This window comes from Sciurus vulgaris, assembly GCF_902686455.1.
Source record: "Sciurus vulgaris genome assembly, chromosome: 8".
Taxonomy (NCBI): domain Eukaryota; kingdom Metazoa; phylum Chordata; class Mammalia; order Rodentia; family Sciuridae; genus Sciurus; species Sciurus vulgaris.
This window is the reverse complement of record NC_136468.1, coordinates 6,998,341-7,014,284: the sequence shown is the minus strand read 5'-3', so window position 1 is coordinate 7,014,284 and position 15,944 is coordinate 6,998,341.

Below are 15,944 nucleotides of genomic sequence, written 5' to 3'. Positions count from 1 at the left end.
CTCGGGTGACTCTTTACAGAGCTGGGGGCCAGCTGAAGGGCAGATTCGGGACATTTTCAGTCTCTTCAAGTCTCTGTCACTGTTAATCACCCCAGCATGAATGAGGGACACCTAACGGGACACCAAAGAACCTACATTCTCAGCTTCAGATGAATCCGCCTCCCACTCCTCACCCAGACTCAACTCTTGACCCTCCTGGGCATTTCTTCAGCAGGAAAGCTGACAGAATCCTGGGGAGCCATGGAGGGGGACATAAAAGTTGCGTCAGCCCTGAGGCCTCCCTGCCAGTGTGCACACTGTGAAGACACCTTCGACCAGGGAGAGATCCTGAAGGGAACTTGAGCCGCAGCCATGCAGGAGGGAGAGCCCTCCTGGACACAGTCCTGCAGGGGTGCATCGCCTTAAACGGGCCCCAGGGAGGCTGCCCTTCTCCCCCACTTCTTGCTTGATGCTGTTGGAGCCCAGCCCACCAGCACTCACCTTTCCAAGTCCCCAGGGAAGCCTGTCTGCCTCCAGCAGGACTCTCCCCTGTTTGCATAGAGATGTCTCCAGTGGTCTAGGAAGAGCAGCCTCCCCCTGCAGCCTTTTGCCCCGGGGTCTCAGTTGCACTTCTTCCTCTGTGGCATTGTTATTGGCTTGGTGTGGAACATTTATTATGAAGGGTGAATTTGGAGGATAAATTTGTAGGGCCTGCAGCTGTCAATTTTTTTGTCTTCTAGTGGTTAGGAATGAGATGATGCTCAACATATGGGCAGCATCAAAAATGACCACCGGCCAGTGGCTCATGCCTGCAATCCCAGTGTCTCAGGAGGCTGAGACAGGAGAATCTTGAGTTCAAAGCCAGCCTCAGCAACTTAGTGAGGCCCTAAGCAACTCAGTGAGACCCTGTCTCTAAATAAACTACAAAAAGAAGTGGGGGCTGGGGTTGTGGCTCAGTGGTTAAGCGTCCCTGGGTTTAATCCCAGGTACCAAAAAAAAAAAAAAAAAAACCATGACCACCACCTTGGTGTTGGCAAGGTGGCATGGTTAGTAACCTTCACGGCAGCTGGCAACTTAACAGGGCAAGACTGTGCCTTGGAGGCCTGCACCTCACCAGAAGCCTGTTGAGCCAGGGTGCTTATACATCACTGGTGCTGTCTCACCTGGAACAACCCGAACAAAGAAAGGGCAACATCAGTGGCCAAGAGGGACTGGTTTTCATCATAAATCTGTGCTTTTTCCTCCACTGATAACCTTTAAAATGGAGTCTCAGGTCACATTTACAGCCACCACAGATGGGTAGAGCTCTGAACTCTAGCCACCTCTGACCCACAGGGACAAGCCAGGGTCTAAGAGTGACTTGTTCAGTGGGAAACCAAGCCAGTTGGATCCTCTGGAGGTAGGAGAGGACTAGTGTCCCAAGAGTTGAAGGAACTCTGAGTAAAGAGCTGAGGTTTAATTCATGTTTCTAATACCCTATGTGGTAGAGAACGGAATGTCAGGATACCTAAAGAGCTGTGTTAGACAGGTCCCAGGGGAAAGAGAACCAGCAGGATGGATGGATAGAAAGATAGAAAGATGGATGATATATAGATGATAGATGATTGATAGATGAGAGATAGATGAGAGATAGATGATAGATGATTGATAAATAGATTGATTTATTGATTGAATTATTTATTGATTGATCAATAACTATGGGGAGGCCAAGAAGTCTCAGGTCTGCCATCTACAAACTGCAGACCCAGGAAAGCTGGTGTTGAGATTCAGTGTGAGTCTGAAAGGCCAACAAAACTGATGGTCCTGTCTGAGATCAATTAACTGAGAACAGCAGGGAGTGGTGGGCAGCTCTGGCATAAATCCCAGAGTCTAACCCTGAAAGCCAACAGCCCTGAGGTCTGAGGATAGGAGAAGATGATGTCCCACCTCAAGAACAAAGAGCAATTCCCCTGTGCTCTGCCCTATATTCTCTTCAGGCCCTCAGTGGATTGGATGATGCCCACCCACATTGGTGAGGTCAGACCTCTACTCAGTCTACTGATTGAAACGCCAGTCTCCTCTAGAAACCCCCTCACACCCAGAAGTAGCATTTGCCAGCTACCTGAGCATCGCTGAGGCCATCAAGTTAACATATAAGATCAACCATCACGGAAGTTTACTCAAGTAGCCAGGACAAAAATGAAAGGGTATTAACTTAATGGATTCATGGGAAGGCTTACATTAGGAAGCAGGGCAGAATTAGGGGGTAAGAGTTTTATAAAGAGTTCCTGCGAGAGATTTTTTTAAGTGGGGAGAGCTGTCTCAGTCGCGATGGGCCTGGGACCCTTCTGATGGGAAAGCTGGGACAGGTGAGCAGGACCATGCAGGTGGAGGCTCAAACCTCAACATACAGTCTCAACAGCCCAACCAGGAGCCCTGGAGCAGAGACAGCCTGTCAGGCAAGCCCTGCTCTAGGTAGAAGTGGCCAACCTAGCACCCTGTCATGCTCGATCATTGCCTGGGGACTCCCCAGAAGGACCATGGGCTGGGATGATGAACTGAGGTGAATCCGAGGGCAGAGAGGACTGAAAATCATTGGCTCGCTGTTTTCCTCACAGCCAAATGGCTTGGGTTTGGAGGGGAAACCAAAGGGGCATTTCCATGGTTGCCAAAGAAAGGTGGAGATGCAATTTGGCCATGGGAATTTCAAGGACCTATGATCCGTCTGACACCAAGATCTCCTCCATCTCTTATCCTGCTTTTCTCTGAGGCCAGCTTCATCCTCCCTCACTAAAAACCAACCTCATGGACATAGAAATATGGCCTCTGAAAGCCTCCATGATTTATTTTTATGTTTTCTGCTACCCAAGACTCATATATTCTCTGGCCCAAAGTTCCAAATTGGGCTGGGGTTGTGGCTCAGTGGTAGAGCACTTGTCTGGTACACGTTTGAGGCACTCGGTTCCATCCTCAGCACCACAGAAATAAATAAAATAAAGCTATTGTTCATCTACAACTTAAAAAAAAATTTTTTTAAACGTTCCAACTCCTGGGGAAGGGTCTAGTGGACCCAGCTAGGTTTGGGTTCCCCTGCGTGACCATTCAGCAGATGCCAGGGATGCAACCACACGGGAGCATGGCAGCTCTGGGGTAGCCACACTGGTGAAGCAGGAGGGATAAAGGGGCCCTTTTCCCAGAATAATAATTTTAAAAAGTAGTTTTCTACTCCAAAGAGTCTACACATCTTGCCTCCACTCTCCCTCACCTCAATTTACCTTCAAACACGTGCAATGTGACCTTTGCCCCCACCCCTCTGCTGGAGCGACTTTCTAAAGGACCACCAGTCGTGGCTTCTCTTGTGCCGGATTAGCTCATACGCGGGGTAAGCAGCGCGGAGTCAAGACCCAGACTCCGGGAGTTGGGTGGAAGCAGACTTGTGGCGAGCAGCTTGCAAACTCATTTATTATGGGAATGGCTATACATTTTTATAGGTTTCTTGCCCAATCACAATGTGCCATGGGGATCAGACCACCAGGTTCCCATACGGGTTCCCTTGGTAACATTGAGTCAATTTGGGGGAGTTGTGTGTTTTCCTACGTGGCCGAAGCGGAACGCTCCTCCCCTCAAGTTTTCCTCACACACTTGAGACGTTCACTGCTGCCATCCAAGAACTAGGATTTCTCCCAACAACCAGTTATTTCATAACTCACGAATCTGATTGGCCCCTAGGATGTTCAATATGAGAGTTGTTAATACAAGACTGGTTCTAGTTATACGGCACTGGAGGAGATATTTGAGCTTGTCTGTCCCGCCTGAGGGACAATGACCACCTCTTTCCCTGGAAACTCCCATTTCTCCCATAAATAGGGGTGGAGTGGGGAGACGACATCCATGGTAAAGCCATGTGATCCCATCCCCTGAGCACAGCTGAGAAAACTAGGGACAAACTTGACCTTATTTAGCCAATCAGATTCTCTCTTCTGGGAATTTGGAATTGAGGAGATCAGCCCGTTGCAGGAAGACTACACTAGTGCCCAGTGAGTGTGGACGCTGCGAGAAGCCACTGTCACCGTGCTGTGAGGATGAAGACCAAGGAGAGCCCGCCATAGAGGAGGAACCAACAGATGTGCCATGAGAATCTGTGTCGGAAAGCCGACAGCCGGTGGGGGACCTGTGCTGTGGTTCCTATATGCCGTCCAAGCGGGACAAGTTAGAAACTCAGTCTCCAGTGCAGGGTGTGATCTGTGGGAGGCGATCAGCCCAGATCTGCCCTTACGGATGGACTAAGGGCATTTCCGTGGATTGGACTGTTATGGCAAGCTTAGGTTTATTGAAAAAGCAAGTTGGGCCCCTGGCCTTGTCTCCCTCTGCTGCTCTCCTCCTGCCCTCGGTGGACATGGGATGGCACAACATGAAAACCCTCACTGAATGCAACTCCTCAGTCTTGGATTCCCAGCCTCCAGAACCGTAAGCAAATACATTTCTGCTTATGGTAAATGACCCAGTCTCAGGTATCCTGAGACAAAATAAAGCAGTTGCTTGGGGTGCTCCCACTGCGTGGCTGAAGGGTGGTCATCGGGACCGAGTGTTGCCCTCATGAGGGAACAGCAAAGCCTCATGTGGCTCCACACAGGGAAAGCAAGACTTAGAACTCAGCAGAGGACCTCGTGAGAGAAAAAGTCAAGTCCCAACAGCATCCCGCCACACAGAGGATCCCTGTGCCAGATGATAACACTGGTCAAACGAGGTTTTCTTCTCCTTCCCCTCCACCCCATCATTCCCCTGGAGGAACTCACGGGGGCCCAGGAGTGAGGAGGAGAGGCCGAAGAACAAGGTAGACACCGGGACCTCTTTTCCCATCAGTCAACCCAAGCACAGATCAGCCCCAGTGGGACTGGGGAGAAACTTCCAAGCAGGTGAGGTATTGAAGTTTTGGTTTATATCAGGCTGGACGGTGTGATTACTGAAAAGGAGGCTGTTCGAGCACCAAAGATTCATTAGGGTCCATGGAACACGCAGTCCAAGAGTGGTGCAGGAAATCGCTGATGAAGAGGACCAAGACCCCGCCTCCCTGGATGCCCACTTCTTGACCATCCGAGACTCTCTTCCCACCTGTTGAACCTGGGTGGGGCCCAGGATTTGACCGGATGGATAGAATATGGCAGAAACGTCAGTGTGTGAGATCTGGAGCCAAGGACTCTCCAGTCCTCTTGGAATAGAAAGCTGCCATGTTGGGAAGCCCAAGCCGGCCTCCTGGAGGAAGAGAAAGAGGCTCAGCTGAGAGCCAGCTCCAGGCACCAGGCATGAGAGTGGGGCCATCTTGGCCACCCCGGTCTAGTCAAGCCACAAAAGCTAAAGAAGATTGCAACTGCATGAAGGACCCCAGGCAAAAAGGCTATCAGTTGAGTCTGGCCTCAATTGCAAACCCAGGAACCAAAGAAAGTCGTTGTTTAAGTCACTCAGATTAGGAGTAATGGTGGCACCATGGAAAACTGATGTGGTGGGAGACAAAATGAGTTTTAAAGTGACGAGGAGGAAAAAAAACAAAGTTGCCTCCTGCTCGGGCGAGTAAGCCTATTAATCAATTAACCAGTTACACTAGCACCAGGTAAGGGATTCCCGCAGTGGTACTAGGTAGGTTCTGGATTTTCCCACCAGGTATTGTCAAGTACCTACGTGCCTACTTGATTTAAAATAGGCAATTCAGCTTCCTTAACTCTCTCTGCCCCTCTCAGCAGCTTCCCCCTTCGGACATTACTCACAGAGCTCTGGGAATCCTTCTGTACTTCTGGTGGCAGCTAGCATGGCCCCCAGGAGACTGCTGCCACTCAGGGCTGAGGAGAAGCCATGACCTTGACTGGCAGTGAAGCCGGGTGAGGGCGCACTGCCTCTGCGTTGCTTCCTTCCTGAGATGACGCCACACGCAGCAGGGGGAGGCTGGGGCCTTGCAGCTCTGCCACGCAACTGCCAGATGGAAAGGACAGTTCACAGACTGACCCAGCTCCAGAGCAGGCCAGCAGAGTGAGAGAGCAGAGCTGCTGCCTCCAACCCAGGGTGGGGCAGTCCTACCCGCACCATCCCAACCCAGACAGGTGGGTTGACTGGATCTGGGTTGGGGGCAATGGTGGAAAGCTGCTTTGGGTCATTGCAAGTCTTGATCTGGTCTCAGGCCTTGGGCCAACCCAGCCATGGGTGTTAGACTCCAATCTCCCCTGCCTACTGGACAGGAGAGGGATGCAGGTCTGGAGGTGTTTCCGGCCTAGGCTGAGCCCAGGCACAGTCACAAGAAAAACAGAAAGCAAGTCCTGTCCTGGAACAACACAGAGTTGCTCTCCCCTCCCCTCCTACAGCCCCAGGCCATCCTCTCTCCTCCAGGCTTCAGGTGTCTCCTGTGTAGGATGAGAGCAGGGGTTCTCTATCCAGCTATAGGGACTATCAGGTCCCATGCATGGGTGTAAGGGTGAGCCCTGTACTCTCCAAATGACGTGCAAACTGTGATTTCAGTGCACATTACTCTTAATGGAGCATCCAGGTTTGTTGGAGCACTATTCACAATAGCCAAGATATGGAAAAAGCCTAGGTGCCTGTCAACAGAGAAGTGGATAAAGAAAGGTAGTATATAAATACAGTGGAATATTATTTGGCCACAAGGAAGAATAAAATCGTGTCATTTGCAAGCAAAATGGATAGAACTGGAGGATATTATGTTAAGTGAAGTAAGCTAGACACAGAAAGGCAAGTCCTGCATGTTCTTTCTCATATATGGAAGCTGAAAAAGTTAATTTGATTGATAAAGGTTGGGAAGGGTGTGGGTTGGAGAATAAAGGGAGGGTGGATTTGACCAGTACATGCTGTATGCTTGTGTGGAAATGTCACACTGAACCCCACTAATATGTATAATAACACATGTTAATAATTTTAAAAGTGCTCAACAGTCCATGAAAGGTTAGAAACTGCTAATCTAGAAAATTCCCAGGATTCATGGGCACAGTGGCCCACACCTATAATCCCAGCAATTTGGGAGGCTGAGGCAGGAGGATCTCAAGTTCCAGGCCAATCTAAGCAACTTAGTGAGACTCTGTCTCAAAATGAAAGGTAAAAAGGGCTGGCGATGTAGCTCAGTGGTAAAGCACCTCTGAGTTAGTTCCTGGGACCAAAAAAAAAAAAAAGAAAGAAAAAATCCCAGGCCTGTCCACCACAGAGCCTGTCTTGGGTGGCAGTTCCGGGAGGACACAGTGCAGGAAGGGAGCAGCATCTAAAAGGCCAGACAGGGTGGGAAGTGAGGCCCATTGTTCTGGAGAGAACCTAGGGAGGACACAGCCCCCTCTGGAGAGATCCTCATTCACCCCGAATCCAGCCCCTGCGGGGAGACCCTGAGGGCCATAAGGATGACACCTGGAGGACCTCCTGAAAGCCCTCCAGTGAGACCTCCTGAAAGCCCTCCAGTGAGACCTCCAGGGAAAAAATTCCTGCAGGAGGAAGGGGCTCTGAGCACCAGGGAGTTCTGTTCTGCGGGGCTGGAGGAGAGCCCCCTTCTGGTTTCTGCAGAGCCAGAAATAGAATCCAATTTGCGATGCCCCTAATGATGTTACATAATGACATTACATAAGCCCATTACATAAATCAACGTCCCTCCATTGACAAGAATGTCCCCTGCCCGAGGCTGACCTAATCTCATGCCTGAGGCTCTGTCCCTTGTCAGGGTAGTTGTATAAATCTGTGACCCGCAGCCTCTGACAACCCTCTGGGAGCCCAGCACCCCATTCCTTAGGCTCCCGGTTCTCCCTGCTCCGGACGGCTTCTCTCCCCGGTTAGCCCTGGCCAGACACTCACGCAGCCTCTCCAGGTCCCCTGTTCCAAAGAGCTCAGCAGAGGGTGAGTCGTGGGCATCCATCCTCCCCCGGGACTTTTTATTCCCCTGACTGAAATGGAACAATTATCTCTGATTACAGAAATTTCACGGATCGATGTGTGAGGAGGGTTTCAGTTTTCCTGAAGGCGCAGAGGGAGGGTCTGCCTGAGGCCTTGCGATTCATCAGAACTTCAGGGAAGAATCCTCAGTCCTTGGGCAGAAAAAAACTTTCCCCGTTAGAGGCAACAGGACTTCTGAGCACCCGCCCCCACCCCAGCCCACATCTGCAGGCCCCTCACTCTCCCTCCAGACACTGGGCAGAGCCCACAGGCCAGCCGTCCTCCGAACCCCAGCTCCCTCACCTGAGGCAGTGCCACCCCATTCGACTGTGGCCCTCCTCCCTCCACGTCTCATCAGAGACCCTGGCACATGCACAGTTTTCAGTTACTCACCAGGTCTCCTAAAAGTCCAGTGGTCACTGTCGGGTCCAAGCTATCTTACTGTTATAGAAGAATATGTAAATTTTAAAATCACTTGTAGAATAAAGCAGCACAACTCTGTCCTCCTTTAGCTTCTTTCATGGCACCAGGCATCTTCAAAGCCCATGTTTCAGCACCTCACAGTGCAGGTGCCAGAGCTCCTGCAGGTTCACTTGATCCCTGCTGAGCTGGCCCAGCCCCCGCCCTCCCCACACAGGGAGCCTTCATTTCAGTCCCCGTCGCCCAGCTTCCACTCAAGCTCCAGATCTCACTCAAGGTCCCTGATATGGGTTGAAGTGCATCCCCCAAAGAGACAAGTTGAATTCCTAACTCTACCCCCACCTGAGAATGGGACCCTATTTGGAAAGAGGGCCTTTGCAGAGGTGATCAAGTTCAGATGCGGTTGTTAGGGTGGCCCTAATCCAATGTGACCAGTGTCCTGATAAGAGGAAAAGAGACACACACAGATGTGGGGCGAAGAACAGACAGGCAGTGAGGTGCCTGATGGGGAGGAGAGGTAAGCAAAGGAGAGGAACAGATCCCCAGGGCCCGCCCACCTGGATTATAGACCTGGCCTCCTGTCCTGTGAGAAGACAGACTTCTGTCACTTTGAGCACCCAGCTTGTGGTGCATTGGTAAGGGGCCTCAGGAGGTGCACACAGTGCCTGAAGGCACAGTAGCCCTGTTCGTGCACGGGGCAGACAAGCAGAGGACAGAGGGGCAGGACGACTTCCAGAAGTCTTCAGACACTGAAGCTTGGTGTTCTGCCCAGGTTGGGTCATGTCCCCTGTCCAGAACAGATGGGGTCTCTCCCCAGGTCTCCACCCACACATTCCACAAACACAATCTGAGACTCCCCACCTTCCTCTCTCTGTGCCCTCCTGGCTCCTCTTAGCCCGGCAGGTCTGTCCTGCCTGGTGTCCCCGGCACATCATCTGCCAGGACACCAGTCAATTTTGCCCGGTGCCTCTGTTCAGGATGTCACAGCATAAGTTTCCCACAAAAGCCGAGTTTCCTCCTGCCTGGCAATTCCTCAATGTTGGAAGCTGGCTGACAGCCAAGCCTTGACACAGACTAAGCCTGTGCCTCAGGTATCTCTGCTCCTGGAGAGGGAGTAGCACAAGCCACCTGCAGTTGCTCCAGGCCTTTTCTCAGGTCTCTTCCACCCCACCCCCATGGCTCCTTGTGGTCCTGGTGTTGGGGAAGAAACCCTCTCTCCTCTCCCAGGAGACAGACACCTGCATGCTGCAGGTTAGGGAGACCAGGTTGCCTGGCTGGCGGAGTGCCCAGTCCCAAGGAGCCTGCCCTTCTGGCAAGTTAACTCATCTCCTCAGAGACACTGCCTGGCCCTCCAAGGCATCATTACTTACTTTTTACTCTTTGTCCCATGACCCTTTGTTCTCTTACACTTTGACCCGCTAGATGCACCCATGCATCTATGAGTGCTCTGTGAGGCTCCTCTCTACAAGGGGACAGAGGAATCTGGTGTTTCAAAGTCCAGGCTCTAGGGAAATGCCAATCAAAACCTCCACGGGATGCCACCTCGCATCCATAGGATGACAACTATAAAGCCAGAAGAGAGCAAGTGTTGGCTATCCTCAGAGTCCCCCTATCCTCAGAGTTATGTTGTAAGACTGCCAGTGGGTGTCTGAAGCCAAGGAAGGGCTGAACCTTATGTATACTGTGTTTCTCTCTATATATACATATATATGGTAAAGTTCAACTTGTAAATTTGTCTCAGTAAGAGATTAACAACAATAACAAGCAATAAAATAGGATTAAAATAATAGATTGTCATAAAAATTATATGAAAGTGGTCTCTCCTTTAAATTATCTTACCATATCATATTGACCCTTCTTGTGATAATATTAAAAGGAAACACTTTATAGCCTCTTTGGGGCATATCTGAATTGCCAGGATCACTTGTATTATACTTCATGGCCATTATTAAATAAGGCTCACTTCAATACAAATACTGTGATACCACCATGGTTGATCCAATAATTGAGACTGCTACCAAGTGGCTAACGAGTGGGTAGCATATACATGGTGGATACGCTGGACAAAGGAGTGATTCATATCATGGGTCAGGTGGGAAGGGATGGTGGGGAATTTAGTCACATACAAAGAATACTACACAGTTTAAAATTTATTAACTCTTTATTTCTGGAATTTTTCATTTACTATTTTTAGTCTGTGGTTGATCACAGGTAGCTGAAACTTCAGATAACTGAAACCACAGAAAGTGAAGCCATAGACAATGAGATGGAGAACTACATAACTGGAACACTTGAACACTGCTTGTGGGAAGGTAATGTGGAATAGCCACTGTGGAAAACAGTATGGCAGCCCCTCAAAAACTTAAAAATGGCATTGCCATATGATTTAGTAGTTCCATTTCTGGATGTGTGCTCAAAAGAGCTGGAAACAGGAACTCCTGTTCACCGCAGCAGCCTTCAGGTGGAACAACCCATGTCCATTGACAGACAAATGAGTAAACAAACAGTATTACAGATTCACAATTGAATATTTCTCAGCCTCAAAAGAGAAAGGAAATTAGATTCAATCACCAGCACTAAAAAAAAGTTAAATAAAAGAAGGAATTCTGATACATGCTACAACATGGATGGAACTGGAAGACTATCCTAAGTGAAAAAAGTCAGACAAGTATTATGTGATCCCACATACATGAGGCATGTAGACTGGTCAAATTCATAGGGACAGGAAGTAGACTGCTGCTTGCCAAAGGCAGCAGGAAGGGGAGAATAGGGAGCTATTATTTAATAGGTACAGAGTTTTGTGATTTTTTTTTAACTGACACTAATAACTGAACACATTTATGGGGTGCAGTGTGTTGTTTTAGTACATATACACAATGTGTGAAGATCAAGTCTGAGTAATTATCACACCCATTACCTCCAACATTTATCAGTCCTTCAGAGGTGGGTTCTCTCTGCACTGACACTAGGCAAGATACCCGCTTCTCCTCCCCAACCTAGAGTTACAAACAGCTGACCTCTTGTGGCCTGAGCCCATTGCACAGTGGTCTTGGGTTGATTCAGGGTTCCTGTGCCACCTCCTTGTCTTTTCCAGTCCTAATACCCTTCAAGATTCCCCCAGGACCCTCCTCCTTCCAAAAACTACCCCTGGTCACTCCAGCCCACACCCTACTCTTTCTGTGCACTTTAATCCTGAAAAACAGGAAGCAGTACATGGGCCCAGCCCACTACACATGGTGGTCTAGGTGGATCATGAAGTCCAGCCTTTTCCAGCAGTAGCTTGGGTTTACCAGTCAGAGACTACGGCTCTTACTCCTTCGGTCTCCCAGAGCACCCAGCATGTAGGGCCCATAAGTGAGCCACAAGTTTGTCCTACATCTGAACAATCAACTCCAGGGGGCAAGAGCTTTTGTTCTGTTCCCTGCAACGTCTGCATAAGGCTGGGCAGAGCTGAAAGCTCAGTCAATCTTTATGAGTGGCAGATTAAAATGCCGGAGTCTCCTGCCTGCCTGAGTCAGTCAAGTTGGACACACCTGGAATCTTTCTGACTTGAGAATTGCAGATGTCTCCTCTTGATGTCCAACCCTGCAGACAAAGAGAGAGGAGATGTGGGAGGTTGGGTCATCCAGGAAGATTCTTGCATGCTGTGAATCATGTGACAGGCAGATTTCACTAGAGCCTGATGAAGTATTGCTAAAGTCTTCTCACTTCACTTTGCTCCACCTATACCCCTGCCAAACACCCTCTCCACCCCTGCCAAACACCCTCTCAATTACCGATTAGTTCCCCAGACATGGTGTCACGTAGATGGGAAGCAGCATTCTGGGCATCTTTCCAACACAATGCAATCATGGGCCGTGTGGTTTATTAAAAACACACCAGGCTGGCTTGTTCACTGACCACTTCCCCTCCTCCTCAAATTGAAAAGGCACAGCAACTGGGAGAGTTAAGCTTATGGATGCATTGGGTGCCTCTTAATGGGTGTCCATGTGCTAAGGAGCCTGATAAGCTTGGGATGAGCTAAAAGTCCAAAACAGGCAAGAGACACTATTAACTAGAACTCTCTATTAACTAGAACTCTGGACTCCTAACCTCTCACATCGGAGGACCAGACTGTCTTTTGTCATTTCCCACCTCTGCCCATGAAGACAGCCAGAAGAATGGCTGTGGGCTGAGCTGCATTTCAGATTCCCCAGGTCTTGCATATCTAAGTCAGAAGGAGGTTAGAACACCAGGGAGGTTGGCAGTGGAGAGAGAAGGGAGGGACCCAGAGGAAGGATGCAGAAGAGATGAAGTGTCCACTAGACACTAGTGAGTCCCTAGCTCTCATATGTAAAGAGCACCTGAGTCTATGACCATGGAAATTCTGGACACTGACAGCAATGAGCTAGCTGATCCCCGGCTCATTCCTTCAAAATGGGGAGGAAGTGTGTGCTATGATGTGAATATGGTTTGTCTCCTCCCAAACTCAGGGACAAATGTGATTGCCACTGTGGTATTGGAGGCGGTACCTTTAGGGGGCGATGAGGTCTTCTTTCCTACAAATTGGGTTAATGCTCCTCTCAGTAATGAGTCCTCCATCTTGTAGGACAAGATGAACAGCCATTACACAACAAGGTTGCCTCTTGCATTTGGAGCTTTTCACATATGTCCACTTGCCCTTCTGGCTCCCACCATGTTATGAAGCAGCATGAGGATTTCACAAGTGTGGCCATCTGATCTAGGGCTTCCGGGAGCCAAAAAATCCCTCTTTCCTGGGTAATTTCTCTAAAATTGCCCAGTCTCAGGTATTGTATTGTAACAATAGGAAATGGACTACATGCATTTGTGTCTGTGGGATACCAAGAAATGAGGCTCTAATAAAAACTAAGTCATGGAGAAAGACTTAGGCATCACTAGGTTGAAGTCTAGTGGAGTCAGCTCCCCTCAATGCTTCTTAACTCTAGTAGCTATTATAATGTAGGGGAACTTGTGGGATATCTACATTAGTAGTGAGTGAATCTGGCAATCTCCCTCACACTCAAGTGATGGAACAAAGTTTTCTAACCTGTTGGGAGAGACAGGAATGTGGAGATCACTATCAGCTATCAGGACCACCAGGCAGGTTCTGCAGCATCCCCAAAGCTGTTGCTACAGTACTTGAGCTGCCTCCTCAATGATCCTAATCCTTATCTAAGTAAGCTGTCACATAAAAAGACTGGGAAAAAGAATTTCCATTTTAGAGATGAGAAAGTTCTGGAAATACATGGGGGTGATAGTTACACATCACTGAATGTACTTAATACCACCTGGTTATACACTCAAAAAATGGTTAAAATGGTTAATTTAATGCTATGTATATTTTATCAGAATAAAACATTTTTAAGAAAAGATCAGAAAGCATGGGTTCCAGGAGATCAGGAAAGGAGGAGGAGCAGCTGGCTAGGAGACAAATGAAGAGTTCAACCTGGCCTCAGGGAGCTGAGGCAGGAGGATCACAAGTTCAAAACCAGCCTCAGCAACTTAGTAAGACCTTGTCTCTAAATAAAAGATAGAAAGGACTATGGATGTTGCTCAGTGGTTAAGCACCCCTGGGTTCAATCCCTGGTACTAATAAAAAAGAGAGAAGAAGAATAAAAAGAAGAGGTGGATTGAAGAGCCACGTGTAGGGGAAGGTGGAGCTTGCTCTCTCCATTCCTTCACTGTGCACCAATCCAAACGCAACCTATGCTGTTTGCCCATCTCCTCCTCAAGGGTTCCCTGCTCCCTTAGGTCTTCAGAGTTCTCGGAATGCAGTCAGCTCTTATGTTTGGCTTCATGGACATAGACATCTCATCTCCACCAGGAGGAAAGTTCCTTACAGACAGGTGTCTGTGGTCTATAGCTGGACTAGTACATACTGGGCACAGTGGCCACGCTATACTCATTAGCTACCTTTATTTTTTAAACAAAATTGGGTAAAAGTAAATAAACTTCAGCTAATTAATAAAATATTTCTTTTCTATATAGAAATAGCAAATTTGTGCTTTGCTTCTCAAAGCGTTGTGACTTACTGATATGTGATTCCCAAGTAAATAGTTTGATGCTGTGCCAAGATAGTCTGACCTGAGATGGCTCATAACTGGGGTGGCACGGGGTACTTGCTGATTCCAGTGAGGCCATCATTGAGTGAGTCCAGAACTCCTATGAAAAGCCTTCAGGAACCTCAGCCCTTCACTGCAGATGTGATACATTTTTTGAGCACATGTCTTCTGTATGGGTCCCACCAGACTTGACACTAAGCATCTGGACTATTTGTAAACAAGTTCAAAGGACAAAGATATGCCTTGTAGAGAATCTTTGTGAGGGGACAAAATCCTGGAAATATCTGGCATGTGGTAGGTCTCACCAAACATGCAGGATCTAAAAGCTGTTCTTAACACGAGAATTTCAGAATGTGTAGAGAAGCGAAGGCAGTAGTATAACCAATGCGAACGTTGCTTTCATGTGTTTGAATCGGAAAGTCCGTGAGATTACTTTTCAGCTGAAGCACAAGTCACTGCCTAAGAGGCCAGGTAGGCAGCTTCAGAGAGAGAAGCCAGGCCAGGCATTAGGAGTGGCAAGACTCCCATCCCTCAGTCCAGGGAGGCCCGCTCCTACTCAGCTTTCTCTACTAGTTGCCAAATCTTCCAATTTTTCACAAGAGGAGCTGTAAGTTCAGATTTTTATGTGAAATTTCCAGATACTTAAAATACCCAGGGAGTGCTTTTAATGGTCACACCTGCATTACCCAGGAGTCGCCTACTCATGAAACTTAGGAAATCAGCTGCATCCGTGACCCCCTGCCTTACAGTGAAAGAGGCTTCCTACCTAGCACCTAGCCTGCATCCAGGCCTCATCTTCCTCCACCTGCTCTTGGACTTTGGCCACTGCATTCTGAGTTTGCCCCAACCACTGAGGCTGCTCTCACCTCTGCCAATGATCGCCTCGATGCAGAATCCCAGGAATTGGATGTCCTGACTCCTGTGACTGGTCCACAGCCATCCTGCTTCCTTTATCCTGAAGCTCTTTCCTTGGCTCCTTCTTTGTCCCCTCTCAGGTCTTCCTTTCCATTCTCCAATGCCCAATCTTTTCAGACTTCTCTCAATGTCATCCCCTAATCCTGATGTTCCAACAGGTTCTGATCCAGGCCTCCTCTTTTCTCACTTCACGTGCAGTTCTTTGAGGAGCCCACCCATACCCCACAACTTTCAAAACACATGGATGGTTCTCAGGCCCACCTGTCTCCATTCCAGCTCTCTCCTACCCTCAGCACCTGTATGGTCTACTTCTAGTGGGTCATATCAGCTCAGCAGGTGCAAGACTGGTACCCTAGTCTTCTCCTCCTGGGTAACACTTCTTGAGAGAAAGTCATGTCATCCAGTCAGTTCCTAAGCAGAAATCAGGCCAACCCCACCGATGTCCCCATTCCTTCTCAAAGAGTCTTATACCATCTGCCTGTTAAGTGTCTCCTGAAACCATCACTTCTCCATCCCCTCTGATGCAACCACGGTCCAAGATCACCACAACTTGGCACGTGGACAACTGAAGTGCAGACCTCCAGACTCACTCCCTTCAGCCCAGCATCTTTCTAAAATGCGTGAATGTAAACATGGCCATGTCCCCGCCCTGCCTAAACCCTCTCCCTAGGACATGGT